Consider the following 17,793-nt stretch of genomic DNA (forward strand, 5'->3'; position numbering starts at 1 on the left):
ACTATTTGTATCCATATTCTTCCTTGATTTTAGAAGACTTTTGTGGGTAATTTGTACTCACTTAAAAAATGACCATTTGCATTTTTGGTGCTTTATAATCTGGGTCTGTCCCCACCAAAAAAACAAAAAAATGATCAGAAGCACAAGTTTGGAGTTGACTCAATGAAACAGCCCATTCCGTACAGATCCTCCTCACTGTCCTGCTTGCCTTTGGCCAAGTTGGTCCTCCCATTAACGAGTTTCTTGCTAATAGCTTTAATCTGAACATTTATTTTTATTATAATTAGACATGAATACTTTGGCAATCTCAAGTCCAAAGGATCTGTACATCTTTCACATTCTCCAAATGGCAGACAAAAAAAAATGACTTGTACAAAGAATTCTGCATCTAGATTTCATGAAACAGGCTTTATATCAGGGATCTTGCATCTTACAGTCTTGGCCAGTTATGTTAGTCAGGATTATTAGAGAAGGAAATACCTTATAAATCATCCATTCCAATATACATCCTCATTTTTTTCTTTTTTTAAAATTTATTATTATTTTTGGCTGCATTGGGTCTTCGTTCCTGCGTGCGGGCTTTCTCTAGTTGTGGCGAGCAGGGGCTACTCTTCGTTGCGGTGCACGGGCTTCTCATTGCGGTGGCTTCTCTGGTTGCGGAGCACGGGCTCTAGGCACACGGGCTCAGTAGCACTTGGGCTTAGTTGCTCCGCAGCATGTGGGATCTTCCTGGACCAGGGCTCGAACCCGTGTCCCTTGCGTTGACAGGCAGAGTCTTAACCACTGCTCCACCAGGGAAGCCCCTCTTTTTCTTTCTTTGTCGTTCTGCCGTCCTTACTCTCTCCCTCCCTCCCTCTCATCCTCCTTCCTTCCTTCCCTACCTTCTTTTCTTCGTTTCTCTTTTTTTTTTTTTTTTTTTGGGGTACGCAGGCCTCTCGCTGCTGTGGCCACTCCCGTTGCGGAGCACAGGCTCCGGACGCGCGCAGGCTCAGCGGCCATGGCTCACGGGCCCAGCCGCTCCGCGGCATGTGGGATCTTCCCTGACCGGGGCACGAACCCGCGTCCCCTGCATCGGCAGGCGGACTGTCAACCACTGCGCCACCAGGGAAGCCCCGTTTCTCTTTCTTTCTTCTTTTTCTCTTTCTTTCTTCAGAGAAGGAAACTACAACTTAGCGAGGTAGGAGATGTAGATGATGTGTCGAATGCAGCACCATGACCCTATGGCAGAGCCAGAAATCTGGTCTCCAAAGTCTCCATCCATGGTTTGGGAGATGCCAGGCTTAGACCCCCTGGGCTGCTGTCTTCCACTGCCTTTGTAGGCACCTGGATCGCTAGTGAGAAGCAATAGCACTTATCTGCCACCTCCTCCTGCCCTCTGCACTCTACAGCTATTACAGTTTGCCCTACCGAATTTCCACAATATATGGAAAGGTCATGACGAAGGTGGGCTCAGGCACAACGGGTGAGGAGAGGGTGGAACATCAGTGTGACTCACGTCTTTCACGTGTCTCCTCAGAGTAGCACTGAGTGAGGTGACAGGGAGAACAGTGACCTCCAGGATGGATGAACTGTGTCCCTTGTGGGTCTTCGCTTCTCCCCCATCACACTAGCCTTGTCTCAGCCTGGTCATCACTCACTGTGCTGTTGACACCAAATTTGCAGAATTCAGAAAGGTCACAGATAGATCCAGCTCTGTCATTATTTCTTCCCAAGAAGGCAGGGAATTTTTATTCTCAGCCTTGAACACACATTTTGCTATCCTACATATGCGTTGACTCACAGCCTATTCCTATTAAGTCACCAGCCTTAGTCGGACATCCCTGTGACTGCTTTTTTTTTTTTCTTTTTTTTTTAACGGTACGCGGGCCTCTCACTGTTGTGGCCTCTCCCATTGCGGAGCACAGGCTCCGGACGCGCAGGCTCAGCAGCCATGGCCCACGGGCCCAGCCGCTCCGCGGCATGTGGGATCTTCCCGGACCGGGGCACAAACCCGCGTCCCCTGCATCGGCAGGCGGACTCTCAACCACTGCGCCACCGGGGAAGCTCCCCTGTGACTGCTTTTTAATTCAAGGATGTTTGCGTTTAGAACATCTGATCCCTGTCTCTTTCCTTGAAAATTCTAGTTTCATAGCACATTCAGAGCCGTGGAGAGGCTCTAAATAAGGAACTGGACTTGGAATCTAAAGCATCTCTTGAAGGGCCGCAGGCATCACTAACCTCCAGGATCTCCCTGTTTACTCCACCAAAAATAAAATACGTTACCAGAGTATTTTGCTGAAACAATGAACTAGGTTCCATGAATCTCTCAGGTTAAGATGAGATCTGTGCTTTTCTTTCTGCTTCTTAAAGGAAACCTTCTAAGAAAGCCTGTGGAGTGCCTGTCCTGATTATCCTCTTCTGTTCTGTGTTCACTGGCATTAGCGAAACTTCAGAAGAGCCAAAATATGCAGGGATGTGTTCTGATCGTGCTCAGGCTGCTGTGGTTGGGGGTGAGCTATGTCACCCACCAGCTGGGCCCTCTGGGCCTACACCTGGGGATAGGTGATTGGGTCTCATGAGAATGGTGTTGCTCTACTTAAAAGCATAGCAAGAATCTGCAACTTAGTCTGTGTCAGGACTTCCTGAGGGTGACCAGCAACTGTTCTCCAAACATTTTTCCCCTCAGTAATACCCTTTCAGAAGATTGTTTCCCACATCAGAGTTTAATCATGTTACCTAGTACTGCAAAATAGAGGCCCTTTTCCTTTTTTTTTGCCTTTTCCTTTTTTCCCCCCCTGTATTTCCTTCTTTCTAAAACTATGCCAATAATGGGAACATTTGCTGTTGTTTTCTTTCTAGACTTCAGGATAGTTGAATTGTTTGCCTGGAGGCTGCTTCAGCATCTAAAAATTAATACTTTGTCTAAAAGTAATGACCTGATTTCATTTAGATTATCTTGTTATTCCTGTTCAAGCAACCATCCCCACAGAACACACCACACACACAGACATGCCCACACACACATGTATATCCACTATTCACCTAAGAATTCGTTATAATTCTGTAATTACTACACATAAGAAAAAACAGTCTTGGTCAAATATATGGGTGTTCTGACCCAAGAGTCACTCTAACTGCAGGATATGTGTTTTCAGATTTCTTAGTGTGCATGAGGCAAGTACAAAACATGCTTTTTTACCATTAGTATGTTTTTCCCTTTCCAGTTGTATTTAGATTATGGTTTAACATGGTAAGTTTTAAAATATAACAGTTTATACATTCTATAACTCATTACCAGCCAATTCTTTTTAATATATCAAGTATAAGATGTTTTGGTGATGTAAAAAAAACAAACAGGGTATTCAGTGAATTAATAATTTATCACTTATATGTGTTTGCAATAGAAATCCTTTCCCTTTCAGAAAACGCTTTGCAAAATAAATATTTTAAATGGCAAGGTACTGGGAATGCTGATAGTTGACTTGCAATTGCTTTGATTAAACAGCTTAATATACAGAATAGGTGGTCTGATTTATCCCTTTGGGCCCACCTGTTGAGTGTTGGGATCTATTTCAAGGTTCCAGAAATATGCTGTTTTCCTCTTGCCCTCTCAGTGTCTAGCATAGTAGGTGGTTAATAAATTTTTGCTAAATGAATGATTGAAAATGAATCAAATCCTTAACAAATTATTGAATCAATGAATAGATGAATGTACTGTGGCTGGCAATTTGGATCAAGCAATATCCCAGATGAGGAGTTAAAAGAAAATCAAGGCCAGGTTTTATGTCCTGAATTAGCGAGTGAAATATTGGAGAAACATAGATTCTATAGATTTTTGTTTATTGTGTATACACACGCACGTACACACACACACACACACACACACGTCCTGGTTTTGTCGTAGCCCTGACAATGTATGTAGTACCCCCCTCATTCCCTTTATTCTCATTCCTCTTTTATAGTTGAGGAAAGTGAGCCATTGAAAGACTAGAGCTCTAAGGCACCTTAAGAAAGCTAGATGAGAGTTCATAAGTAATAGGAAAATCCATCAGTATAGTGACTTGTAGCCCAATAGAAATCTCATGAGTGCTATGTGTGACAGGATATTTTTGTGAACCTTACTGTAAGTATTTTAAACTGAAGGTCAGATTTAGAAAAGAAATAGGATTTTGTTTGGTTTTTCTGTTTGCATTGGGTTTGGGCATGTTGCTTTCCCCTTCAATCATTAACATTAAAATGATAGCCATCAGGCAAGAAATAACTTTGGAGTCTAAAAAGAAAATTGAATTTTTGTCCAGGACTTCTTGGCATATTTCCAATAACCAGCTCTCCCTGGTTTCAAGAGTCTTTAGTTTTATTTATATAATTTTAAATATCTGGGTGAAAAGTGAAAAATTCAGTAGATTGTCTCAATATGTCCAGTTCAGACAGTCCCAAATTTTAAATGGGGACTCCCACCCCAAAGTTTATCTGCAAGTTAGTTCTTAGAAACTTGGAAGACACTTGCCCACAGACTTAATGTAAGGGATGGGTGGTTCGTTTTCTATGCAGAGATGCAGAAGAGTATTACTCCGTGTGTAGTACACAGACCACCACCATCTGCAAATTCTGCTAATGGTCTGCTATGAGATGAGTACAAAAATTGTGAGTAAGACGTTGAACACTTTTATAACAATCCAACAGAGTAATTTTAAGGCTGCTAAGTCTGGTAGTTTAAAAGACTTGGACTTATGCTTTGTGTGTCTGGTTTTTATTCATTTTTCTAGTAAGGCTCTTTTATTTATTTTACAAAACTATCACTCCGTGATAGATGAGAAATTAAAAAGAAAATCTTCACTGAAGGTTTTTGGAGTAGTACTAGGTAATGCAAAATGTTAGGAAAAACTCTTCCACTATGCTTTTAGTTAAATGAAGCAGGAAAACAATCACATTAAATGAAAAGCAGTCATTTGTTATGAATGCTGATTCCTAGGCGAGTGTGAATTTAATTAGAGAAGGACTTAGAACTAGATAGGGATTTCTATGCAGATGATGCATACTTTCAGCTGATGTTGGGCCTGGTTCCTTCTTCCTTTCTCTACCAAGCACAGAATTTTTCTTTTTCTTTATATGAGTGTATAATTACTCTCCTTTGATTATAAGAATAACTTTGGAATTGACAAATAGGACCCAAAAAAGGCAGGAAAAGAGATTTTCTAAGGATAATGGAGCAGGAATTGAAAGGAAGGTGTAAAGAGGTGATATATACACTTAAGAAAGATTTGCCTTATTGAAAATAAAGTCTGGAAGGATACTTCTTAAATTTTTAGGGGGTAAACTTACCAAAAGCTTTTACTTCCTAAACATCCATGTCTTTTGAACTTTTTATAACGAGCATGTATAAACTGTTTTCATCAGAAGAAGGGGAAAGGAATATTTGGTATTTTAAGAAAAAAATCTTGGAATCGAGGTATTGCCTGGAAGGGATTTCACTGAGCAGCAAAAGACAAGTGAGAAAATGTGGGCACCAAATGGTGTTAATCCCACACAGCTTGGCTGCAGGGTGACCTCGTGGTCAGGAGTCCAAGATGCCTGGGAATCCATAGGGATTCTGGGAACCAGCGTTCAGCAAGGACTTTCCTAGGTTGAGTGTTCATAGTGAGATCTTAGTGTAGATGGACTGATGTCGGGTCTATATGGTTGACAAATGAGCAAAATCTGATTTGTAGCTAAATTTTATAGTCACTAGCGATCGACTTCATTTCCCTGACTTATTTAAGTTTTCTATGTTAGTGACAGAGGCAATTGTAAAGAAGGGGAAAGAGAACTAGCATTTATTGAGGACCTGGTATGTTAGGCACTTCGTGTAGCTGCCAACAGACATTGCTTTACTTGATCACTAGGAGAACCTGTTAAGGTACGTAAATTCGAGACAAAGAAGCCCAGTCTCAGTAAGGTTGGGTAACTTGCTTATAGCCATGCATTTAGCAATGAGCAGCATTGGATTCTGTCTAAGGCCTATCTGAAGATTTAAGCTCACAGTTTCTCTGCTCTACCACACTGCTTTCCAATAATTTCAGTCATTCATTATTTAGCGGTAGTTACTGAGCTTCTGGTGTAATAAAGGCCCTTCTACATCTGCACCCAGTGGCCTAGTCTTCAAGAGCCTATTGCCTACTTGGAGACCCAAGGCATGTACATATGCATGAAAGTTAAATAAGAGTATGGCTTAAATAATACAGAATGAAAGGACAATGCTTAGCAATATAGTGCATTCTAGAATAAGGAGTACTTGTTGCCTCTAATTTTTCTGATTCATTAGAGCAGCCAAGTATCCTTTACTTGTATAGACCCAAAATTCATCAACCGTGAAGCAGTTCTGGCTTCCTGAGTCAAAAGATTTAGTTTAAACATGTTGATAAAATGCTTTAGATTCCTTAAATGTTAGAAAAGCAAGTTAGAGAATTCAAAGAAGGGCCAATCTGCCAAGTGTTTTGTAGCTACACAGTGATTGAATTTGAAGATGAAGTTTATTTCAGAGAATAGTTTTGTTCAGATTACAAACTTGTAACAATATTCTACCTGTAAGAAAAGCAAGCAGATTTAAATATACAATAGTGTTTTCTTTTTTTTTTTCCCTAGTCCAATGCCTTAAGAAATACTCACTGTTTTATTTATTTATTTGGCCGCATCGGGTCTTCGTTGTGGCATGCGGGCTTCTCTCTAATTACGGCATGTGGGTTTTCTCTCTCTAGGTGTGGCGTGTGGGCTGTGTAGTTTGCGGCACACAGCCTCTCTAGTTGAGGCACCCAGGCTCAGTAGTTGTGGTACGCGGGCTTAGTTGCCCTGCAGCATGTGGGATCTTAGTTCCCCGACCAGGGATCGAACCTTCATCCCCTGCATTAGAAGGGGGATTCTTCACCACTGGACCACCAGGGAAGTCCCAAGAAATACTCACTGGTTTTAATTATTTCAAATATTTCATTTTTTAAAATATAATTTACAATTAATTATTTAGAAAAGTTCTATGTTGGGTTTTTAAAATTACACTGATTGGTTTTATATTATAGATTTTGACAACTTTCTACACATTCTATTTTTGTGGCCTGCTTGTTTAACTTAGACCCTGTGCTCTGGGGCTCTTTCCATGTCAGTAAGTTGAGGTCTATACTATCACTTTTTAGTGACTACATAGTATTTCATTGTATGGTTACACTATAATTGATGTAAACAATCAAAATTGTATGTAGGGGAAATAATATGTACAAGAATGCAGAGCCCAAACGTGGGTGAGATGAGTGAGGTCCTAGGGTGTGACTCTGAGAGGGCGCACACCTGGGCTCCCCACCAGCCTCACCTGGTCCCTTCCCTGCAAGGATGGTCATCTAGTGGTATTTATAATCATTTAAAAAATTAGTGATGTTTGACTTATTTTCAGTTTTTCCCCTATTAGAAGTGAAATTACAGTGCATGTCCTTGTACAAATGCTATTTTATAATTGTACAATTATTTCTTAAGGAAAATTCCAAGCATTGGAAGTGATAGGTCAATGGTAAATGCTCCCTAATATTTATCGTCCCCCCTGCCCTTCCTCCCCACCACACACATTGTACTGATTCATACCCTCAGTGTCTAAAAGTACTTTAGGCTGTTTGGTGATAATTACAAACTAGGAAAATAAGAATTTTAGGGACACAATGCATGATTTGAACGCACATTATTATTCATGGAATCAATTTTTTCAAAATACTTTGCCCTCCATTGCACAAACAAGAAGATAAAAAGCAAAGCTATATGTCCTCCTATAAAACATTCTTTTTGCAAAAGAAGACCATTTATCAGTTCTACCTTTTATCTATTTGACATGCCAGGAAAATTGTTTAAATTGCTTCTTTGGGGCTGGATGTGACATGTTCTGGATGGGGTTGGTTGGGTGTTACTTTAATGGTAACTGATAATGCAGCTGAGCTGTATAATAGACGATCTCAGGCATGGATATAGAAAGGACACATTGGAGCTGTTCCTTAGTGTCAGAACTGTGCACCGTGGCTGATGCAAATACTTATGTGAGCTGGAGGTTGTCAAGGCAACAGTCCTATTAATGAAGAATGAACCTCTTTTATTATCAGTGCCTGGATGATTTTTTTTTTTTTAATAAAATGTGCCTAGTAGTCTCACATTGACATTTTCAATCTACCTACTCATCTTTCCTTTCTAGGCTGCAAAACTATTTAGCTCTGTTCAGTAAGCATGCATCTTTTCTCTGCCAATGAAAGTGGAATCACTGAAAAAAAAAATAGTCAACTGTAAGGGCAGTAAAAATACTAGTTTATAACAATTACCTAATATAAAATTATTGCCCTTTTGATATATGCTTTGGCTAAGACAGAGCCTGAAATTGACAGGGACTTGGTTGGTATGTGAGCAGGCCAGAGTCTTTAAATTCACATGTCTTTATGATTTAATGGAGTACTGCCAACATATTTATAAGTAAGTGGAGTGTGGCATGACTGCTTCCTTCTCCTAGTCAGACTGTAAATTTAGACTCCATTTTATTGTGTGCACACTGGATACTTTAAAAAAAAAAAAAAAGCTGTGGTTGAATTGTAGGCTTTAGGGAGCGCTGTTGTCTTGAAGAGCCAGAGAGACATGTTAAGAGGAACGATGGTTAGAAATGTCTGGGTACCGAGCATTGTGCTTCCTGGGTTCTAGAGAGAAGGAAATCGTTTCTTTAAAAAAAAAAAAAAACTTTTCCTTTTTTTATGAGACTACTTCTTGTGTTTTGTCAAGCTAACTAAATGGGAAAACTTACCTTTTCGATCATGGTTATCAGCAATCCATTCCTTTCAAAATCAGATGTTTGTTGTCTGTTCCACACAACTGGTACCTTGTAGCTTGTTACTCACAGTCACTAGTCGTTCTCTGGGTTCATGACTTGTTTCCCCTGATTTATACCTCGTAGCACCTAGCAACATAGTAGGTACTCAGAAATTACTTTCTGTTTATGAAATTAAATAATAATCTTCTATTGTATTCAGTCATATCTTTTAAATAATTTTTTTCTTATAAAATTTAAATGTTTGATGTAGAAATTTTGACAAATGTATGAAGAAGAAAATAGAAACCACTCATAATCCCACTACTCAGAGTTAACCACCATTGATATCATGGCATATTTATTTCTTCAGGACATTGTTCAAAGTCCTGTTTCCTCCTTGATAAGATAGAATCAACACTGATCTGTGCAGGTCATATGTATAAGGACAAGTGACACATGCCAAGAAGGGTACAGGTAGTCCAGGGGAGATATTAAGATGCAAATTGAAATTAAGGGGACAGTTGTAGTCCAAGCAAAACTTGGCCCTTTTCCAGTGTCACTGTGGCAATTTCAGGGTCAACAACAAGTAGCAGTCAATCTGATTTCTCATTTCTTAACTTCTATCTTTAGACTACATTACTGACAAAACAGATTTTGCCCTCAGAACAAGTTTTAGCACAAGCAGATGTACAGTTTTCTTTGTTGATGGTAATCCTGGCTTGCTTCTTTATGCCTTTTCCTATTGGCACATAGGGAAGAGAGAGCCGTTTCCCAAACTTACGCAAAATAGGTGAAAGTCCATGGGAACTAAAGATGTCATAGTGAAGAGACATTGTGTACTTGTATGTTTTATTCTTGGCAGTGATGGGCCAGTTTGGGTGTTGCTTTAGTCCCCTTACAAGCATCTCCAGATAAATATGATAAAAATAACAATAATAAGAACAGAGAATAACGTCTCATGCACTGAGGATAAAAGCACCTTTAGAGAACTTTGCTATTTTTTTTTTTTTTTTTTTTTTTTTGTGGTACACGGGCCTCTCACTGTTGTGGCCTCTCCCGTTGCGGAGCACAGGCTCCGGACGCGCAGGCTCAGCGGCCATGGCTCACGGGCCCAGCCGCTCCGTGGCATGTGGGATCTTCCCGGACCGGGGCACGAACCCGCGTCGCCTGCATCGGCAAGCGGACTCTCAACCACTGCGCCACCAGGGAAGCCCTGGACAGTGTTTTTTATCGCTAGCATTTCTCTGGTACTTTCTTAGAATTTGTATCTCTCTGCTTATATTGCTCATCTGTTCATGCATGCTTTTTTTACTGTGTAGCTGATTCACTTTGTTATAAAACAGAAACTAACAAACCATTTTAAAGCAATTATACTCCAATGAAGATGTTAAACATAAAAATAAATAAAATTACACTGGCCAAAATGAAAACAACAACAACAACACTGTAACAGAAATGAAGAATGGCTTTGATAGGCTTATTAGTAGACTGTACACAGCTGAGGAAAGAACCTCTGAATTAGAGGATATATTAATAGGATCTTCATAAACCAAAAAACAAAGAGAACAAAGACTGGGGAAGAAAACAGAACAGAATATCAAAGGACTGTGGGACAACTACAAAAGATGTAACATCTGTATAATGGGAATACTAGAGGAAAAGAAAGAGAGAGAGGAACAGAAGATATTGAAACAATAATAACTGAGAATTTTCCCCAAATTACTGTCAGACACCAAACCACAGATCCAGGAAGCTTAGAGAACACCAAGCAGCATAAATGCCAAAAAAACTACACCTCAGCATATCACTTTCAAATTACAGGAAATCACATTTTTCTCAAGCTCACATGCAACATTCACCAAGATAAATCACATTCTGTGATAAAACACACCTTAACAAATTTAAAAGAATAGAAATCATATAATATCTGCCCTCAGACCACAGTGGAATAAACTGAAAATCAGTAAGAGAAAGGTAACTGGAAAATCCCCAGATATGTGGAAATTAAGCAACACACTTCTAAAGGACTCATAGGTCAAAGAAGAAATTTTAAAAGTATTTTGAACTTAGGTATTAACTAGACTTATTGTGGTGATCATTTCACACTATATACAAATACTGAATTATTATGTCATACATCTGAAACTAATACAGTGTTACATGTCAATTATACTTCAATTAAAAAATATATTTTGAACTAAATAAAAGGGAAAATTTAGGGGATACAGTGAAAGTGGTGTTGAAAGGGAAATTTGTAGTATTGAATGAATATATTAGAAACAAAGATCTAAAATCAATAATTAAGTTCTCACCTTAGGAAACTAGAAAAAGAAGAAAGGAAGAATTAGAGCAAAAATCAATGAAGTTGAAAACAGGAAATCAGTAGAGAAAAATCAACAAAATCAAAAGCTTGTTCTTTGAAAAGATCAATAAAATTGATAAGCCTCTAGCCAGGCTAATAACAAAAAAGAGAGAGGGGACATCACTACAGATACCATGGAAACTAAAAGGATAATAAAAGAATACTATGAACAATTCTATGCCCACAAATTTGATAAGCTAGATGAAATAAACTGATTCCTTGAAAGGCGAATCGGCCAAAACTCACACAAGAAGAAACAAACAATCTGAATAGGCCTGTATCTATTTTAAAAATTGGATTAATAATGAATAACCTTCAAAAATAGAAAACTCCAGGCCCAGATTTGTTCACTGGTGACTTTTATCAAACATTTAGGGAAGAAATTATACCAATTCTCTATAATCTCTTTCAGAGGATAGAAGCAGAGGGAATACTTTCTAAGTCAGTCTATGAGGCTAGCATTACCCTAATACCAAAATAAAACAAAGACATAAGAAAACTACGGACCTGGGACTTCCCTGATGGCGCAGTGGTTAAGAATCCGCCTGCCAGTGCAGGGGACACAGGTTCGAGCCCTGGTCTGGGAAGATGCCATATGCTGGGGAGCAACTAAGCTTGTGTGCCACAACTACTGAACCTGCACTCTAGAGCCCACGAGCCACGACTACTGAGCCTGCGTGCCACAACTACTGAAGCCCTCATGCCTAAAGCCCATGCTCTGCAACAAGAGAAGCCTGTGCACCGCAATGAAGAGTAGCCCCCATCTGCCACAACTAGAGAAAGCCCGCATGCAGCAATGAGGACCAAATGCAGCCAAAAATAAGTAAAATAAAATAAATACATTTAAAAAAAAAACTACAGACCTGTATCTCTCATGAACATAGATGCAAAAATCTTCAACAAAATATTAGTTAATTAAATCCAAAAAAGTATAAAAAGAATTATACACCATGATCAAATTGGGTTTATCCCAGGTATGCAAGATTAGTTCAATATTCAAAAATCAATTAATGTAATCTATCACATCAGCAGGCTAAAAAAGAACAATCATGTGATCGCGTCAATAGATGCAGAAAAAGTATTTGACAAAATCCAACACCCAGGGGCTTCCCTGGTGGCGCAGTGGTTGAGAATCTGCCTGCCGGTGCAGGGCACACGGGTTCGAGACCTGGTCTGGGAAGATCCCACATGCCATGGAGCAGCTAGGCCCGTGTGCAGTGGCTGCTGAGCCTGCACTCTGGAGCCCGTGAGCCACAACTGCTGAAGCCTGCATGCCCTGGAGCCCCAGCTCCACAGCGGGAGGGGCCACCGTAGTGAGAGGCCCACACACCGCGGCGAGGAGTGGCCCCTGCTTGCAGCAAGTAGAGGAAGCCCGTGCGCAGCAACGAGGACCCAACACAGCCAATAAATAAATAAATAAATAATAAAATACATGAAAAAAATATATAACTTAAAAAAAAAAAATCCAACACCCATTCATGATAAAAACTCAGTAAACTAGGACTAGAGAGGAACTTTCTCAACTTATAAAGACTATCTGCAAGAAATTGACAGCTAATATCATACTTAACGGTGAGAAACTTGAAGCTTTCCCACTAAGATCAGGTACAAGGCGAGGATGTCCCCTCTCACCAATCCTAGAAATCTCTGCTAATGCAGTTAGGCAAGAAAAGGAATTAAAATGCACACAGATAGGGAAGGAAGATATAAAACTGTCTTTTATCACAGATGACATGATCTTTGTCTATGTAGAAAATTCAAAAGAATTGAGAAGAAACTCCTGGAACTAATTAAATGATTATAGCAAGCAGCATTTGTTAGATAATTCGTTAGAAATGTAAATACTTGGGCCCACCCAAACCTGCCGAATTTGAAACCCTGGGGATGAGACATGACAGTCTGTTTTAACAAACCCTCCAGGTGACTATAATGAAAACTCAAGGTTGAGAATTGCTGGTGTAGGTCTTCTTCATGGCCCTTTATATGTCAACACAGATGACTTCATAATCCAACTTTGTAGGGTCAGTGCTTATGTTTATGTCTACAAAATTAAGCATCTTCAATCTTGTTTTAAGCAAAATCATGAAGTAGGTGAAACTTGTCTTTGGCATCCTATCACCTCTTTTTCTTAGCGCATTTTCCTGTCTTGCTTTCATCTATCAGGTCCCCTTTTACCTCTTCATTGGCTGAAACTCAAGGGGCTTCTCCTTTAGGGTAGATTAGAGGGCCCTAAGGAATAAGATCTAAAAATACAATATCTCTAATTGTAAAATGTGGGACATTGGCAGACTCACTGGGGAGGAATGTGAAGATGGCATTGACAGTGACCTTCCCAGGGCCCAAAAATTGTACCTGATGAGCAGATGCCCATTCCCCTGACCTTCAGTCAGAGGAAGAGGATCCCCTTCCCTTGGCTGTCTGGCTGTCAGGAAGAGGGCTGATGCAGTTTCAGAAGATCTGGAAATGCCTTCAGCACAGGCACCCTGGCTGGATGCTTCTTGCATTTCCTCTAAGTATTACCTGTACCCTTTCTCCCAGTTGCACCTGTTCATTTTGCCATCCACATGGTACTTTGTGGCCTGTAGCTTCCCAATGAAACAATGGAAAGCTTTGATGAATATTCAGAGATCAATTGAGCTTCCCCAGTGAGTCAGCTCTCTCCCAAGGGGATTAGATGGAAATAAGTCATATTAACTGGTGTCTGCTTGTCCTGAGGCTTGCTTTAAACTGATTACTGAAATTCATTCTCCTACTGTCTAGGACCACAGAACAAGATGGTCCACCAACCTATCTAAGAACCCCAGTTGCCTAAGTGATAATTGCTAGAGTTCAAACAAAATACACAGCTTTGCCTCTTACCCGAACTGTCCCTTTCCTCTCTGCACACACGTGCTCACAGCAGATAGATGTGCATGTATACACATAAAGGTCACTGAGGCTCTCTGAGCCTGGCACATGTGTGATAAACTCAGCAAAAACCCTCAATTATTTGTTGTTACTGAAAATCCCTACGTTTGGCTTTTTCTTTCACAATGTTTTGAACTGCCTGAGCGAGCCAAATTCTCTCTTTCAAGTTATCAGAACTCAGCAGGTTCAGTGAAATTGGTCCTAAATAGGATGCTGTCTGGTTGAGGGCACTCATGGAAATTTCCAGAAGTAAGCAGCAGGTAGGTCAGAGTATTTCAAAGGTGGAATGAAAATCCTTTGAAACGTGGACTGATGAAGTTAAAAACGAATGTGGTTTAGAGTCTGCTAATCGTGCCCAGAGTTCCAGGGAGCTGAAAGAGGTGCACAGCTGAATCCTCAGAAAGATTTGTCTATATAAGCAAAGCGGTAGGGAGAGTTGAAGCAGATAGCTAGATATTCAACCATTCTGTGCTCCAACCTCCACCCCTGCTGTTGAGTGAAAGGCCATGTGGGGGAAGAGACTAATTAATGAAATTGGCCATCTTGGCTAATCAGACCCGTTGGAAGATTGTTCTGTTAGCAACAGGCTAAATGTTGTTTCTAGGAAAAGTAAAAAAGGCCAATGATAGTGTTCATCTTGGGATAACTACAAAATTATTGTTAATGCCACCTCTGAGCTGCAGTTTTAACTGTAGAAGTCAGGCAATCCCAAATTACTGTTTCCACACCAACTATAATTCAGCTGACTCCACAAGGAGTCGGGACGAGGACCATACTTCTATATTATCGTTGTTGGGAGAAGTGCAGTTCTTTTATTTATATCCAAGCAGTGGAGAGTTTTATTTCATAATCTTCTTTTGGAAATGTGGTCATTAGAGACTGACAGAAGTCCTTCTGATCCACTGAAAATACACATTTTGATGTATGGATAAACATTCATGTAGCTCAGAGCTTCACATTCATAAGGTCATTGTAGCCTCCAGGACAGTAAAATGTGAAAATCTACTATCTCCCTAAGGAATATTCAGAATTTGCGATTTTGAGCAATATAATCCCAGCAATCAGGCTACCAGGACAAAGAGGAGATGGTGCACTCCAAAATGGAAAATTACCCTCATTTAAATATTCATAAGACTTAATCTGTTATGTTGATGGTGATGAATTTGTGATTTTAAATGTAAATGATCTAGAAACCTTGGTTTGCTTTCAAGCATTTTCTTGTCAGTAGGAAAAAAAACGCTTGGATGAAAAATAATGAGAAAAGTTGAGCACTCCCTTTCCCTATCCCCTGTTCCATCAGGCCTTAGAAGATTAGGTAGAACACTCTTGTTTGAAATGGAAAATAAACCAATCTCTCATATGGTGGCAAAAGACTCAAGGAATCACCCACATGGTGGCTAGAAATAGTGTGTCAGAGAGGAACAGAGCATGCAAAGGAAAGACATGGGCTTGCCCTCAAAGAAAATAAAACAATGAACAGAAACAGATTCTTCACTATGGCTTAATCTTATTAGACTCTTAGACTAATAAGTAACTTAAAATTTAATAAGAGTATAAACATATTTTTTAAATAGCATAAGGTGATAGAACAATAAGAATGAAAGGGAAATTGAAGTCTAACAAATAAAAACCAAAAACAGCATTAATACAGAAATGAAATATAAATTAGAAATGTTCATGTATATGAGACCCTATTGAAAATCTGTTTACCAACAATAGAGAAAACTGTTGATATAATCACAGTAAATACAGATGACAGACAAGGAAATTAAAGGCAGAGAGAGGGAGAGAGAATCTAAATGATATGAAAACATTCAAAATTATACAATATGAGGATAATAATTGGAGTCCCTGAGTAGAGAATCTAACAAATGGAACAAAAGATATTTTGAAAGATATAGTAATATAAGAAAATTTCCCATAAATGAAGAAAGGACCAAATCTATTCCAAGAAATATAACACAATGCTCAAAATGCAAACATAACTTAGTAAAGCCGTTAAAATCCAAGGAGAAAGAAATAATTCTTCAGGTGTCAAAATAGAAAAGTCAGTTTCCCACAAGGGAGAAACAAAATCAAGGTGGCTTAGATTTCTGCGTTGCCACATTCACTGCTATGCTGTCTGTACATGGTAAGAGAGAGAGACCCAGGGATGTTACATCGAGCCAAGATGTTGTTAAAATATATAGATGACAGGGAGACATGCTTGAGACTGAAGAACTTAAGCAACTTTGAGACCTTTTTGAATACCTTGATAATGGGAGTCCAACCAGTTAAAAAAATCAAAATAACTCAGAAATGGAGAAGTCATGGTAAAACAACTGGTGAGAACCACTAGGTAGGTTTAAATGTAGAACTAATTCTCAATAGCTATGGGAATTAATGTTACAGTAAAAATAATAACTAAAAAATATGAAAAATGGGGACCAGAGATAGAAAGAAGTGGGGAAGTACTTATGTTCTCATCTTTCCCAATAAGGAGTCAATCAGTATTGTCTAAAATTATATCATGTATTAGTTTAAAGTATAAACACATAATTATTCCAATTTCTTAATATTTTATATTTTTTTACCTTAGAATCATTTAGGACATAATTATTACAATGCAGAGACTTTTATTTGAAGCTTATCAATTCTTTCATTTTTAGTATTCAATTAAAATTAAAATTTATACTTTTTATTTTAAAAAATGGCACCTAGGGTGTGGTCCCATTTTACCAAAGTCTCTCTGCATATAGATCTTAAATAGTGGCTGCCATGATGTTCATCTCACATTAATAATGATTATTTCTAGGTTGTGAGGCATTTTTTAAAAACTTTAATCTTTGTACCTTATGGCCCTAAAAAATTATTCTAAATCATTATGCTTTGTCTTATGAGAACAACTGTGTGAATTTTCCTAAAATCTAGAAAAAAATGCCAAAAATGACTGTGTGATACAAATATTTGGAATTATTTTCTTCTTGGTACTCTTCTGTAACTTTTTAAATTTAAAAAATTAAAGAATTAGTTAAGCACGGGTAGAAGGTAAAGATAAGAGAATATGGTACCATGTGTTTAAAGACATTCCCATCTGCTCAAGGCCTTTCTGGGGTGGGGTTGAGTCCAGGTAGCCCTGAAATCTCCTTCAGACCAGTCTTAATGAACAGTGGTAGAAATCACTAGCTCTCGGTGAGCATATCTTTTTTTTTTTCCTTCTTATTAAAATTTTGTATTTTTAAAATTTTTATTGGAGTATATTTGATTTACAGTGTTGTGTTAGTTTCAGGTGTACAGCAGAGTGAATCAGTTATACTTATACATATATCCTTGGTGAGCATATCTTTATGGGGATGGCTTAAAGGACAATTTTCTTTCCATTAGAAGGTATGGAACAGATTGGGGCATGAAAGAGGACAGGAGAGACACCCTTTGGAAAACAATTGCACTTTGGGGCTCAAACTTTTTTTTAACAGCTTTGTTGAGATATAATTCACATATCATAACATTCACTCTTCTAAAGTATATGATTCAGAGATCTTTAGTATATTCACCAAGTTGTGAAACCATCACCACTGTCTAATTCCGGAACATTTTCATCACCCCCAAAAGAAGCTCCATACTCATTAGCAGTCACTGCCCATTCCTTCCTCCCACCAGCCCCTGGCAGTCACTAATCTACTTTCTGTCTCTGTAGATTGGCTTATTCTGGACATTTCATGTAAACAGAATCATACAAATGTGGTCTTTTGTGACTGGTTCCATTCAC

General features: G+C 39.0%; 1 protein-coding gene across 4 annotated transcripts in view; it reads left to right on the forward strand.

Annotated features, from left to right (window-relative positions):
• CAP2 (cyclase associated actin cytoskeleton regulatory protein 2) overlaps window positions 1-17,793 on the forward strand; it is a 127,554-nt gene that overhangs the window by 30,790 nt on the left and 78,971 nt on the right. The window lies entirely within an intron of this gene.

Source organism: Neophocaena asiaeorientalis, unplaced genomic scaffold (assembly GCF_003031525.2).
Source record: "Neophocaena asiaeorientalis asiaeorientalis breed wild unplaced genomic scaffold, Neophocaena_asiaeorientalis_V1.1 scaffold427, whole genome shotgun sequence".
Classification (NCBI taxonomy): Eukaryota; Metazoa; Chordata; class Mammalia; order Artiodactyla; family Phocoenidae; genus Neophocaena; species Neophocaena asiaeorientalis.